Source organism: Penaeus monodon, chromosome 15 (assembly GCF_015228065.2).
Source record: "Penaeus monodon isolate SGIC_2016 chromosome 15, NSTDA_Pmon_1, whole genome shotgun sequence".
NCBI classification, from domain to species: domain Eukaryota; kingdom Metazoa; phylum Arthropoda; class Malacostraca; order Decapoda; family Penaeidae; genus Penaeus; species Penaeus monodon.
The window spans coordinates 31,020,616-31,020,948 of NC_051400.1; the positions used below are offsets into that span (position 1 = coordinate 31,020,616).

The window sequence follows — 333 nt, forward strand, 5'->3', positions numbered from 1 at the left end:
GGTGTGTGAGAGATTAGATTGCACAAATACATAGACATATTAGGGTAGGTATGCTTGGTTCTATTTCGATTTTGAATACTCTCCCTGTAGAATTAACTCCCCCCCCCCCCACCACCACCAACATCCCCTTCAGAAATAAAGATTAAAAATCTTCTTTTCTTGATCTATTTTCATCCAATAAAAAGCCCACAGTAGTAGACGTATTAAAACGATATGCTAAAGCTCGTCCTTAATTAAAAGTAAATATCCATTTGATAGTCTTGTTCCCGCGACTGGGTAGTTTGTATCAAAATGATTCAATCGAATATCGTTCTGTTTCGTCCAATAATTTAA

General features: G+C 36.3%; 1 protein-coding gene across 1 annotated transcript in view; it reads left to right on the forward strand.

The window, feature by feature from the left end:
- The window catches only part of LOC119581935 (metabotropic glutamate receptor 8-like), a gene marked incomplete at its 5' end in the record, with an annotated part of 173,067 nt that overhangs the window by 165,419 nt on the left and 7,315 nt on the right, over nucleotides 1-333 (forward strand).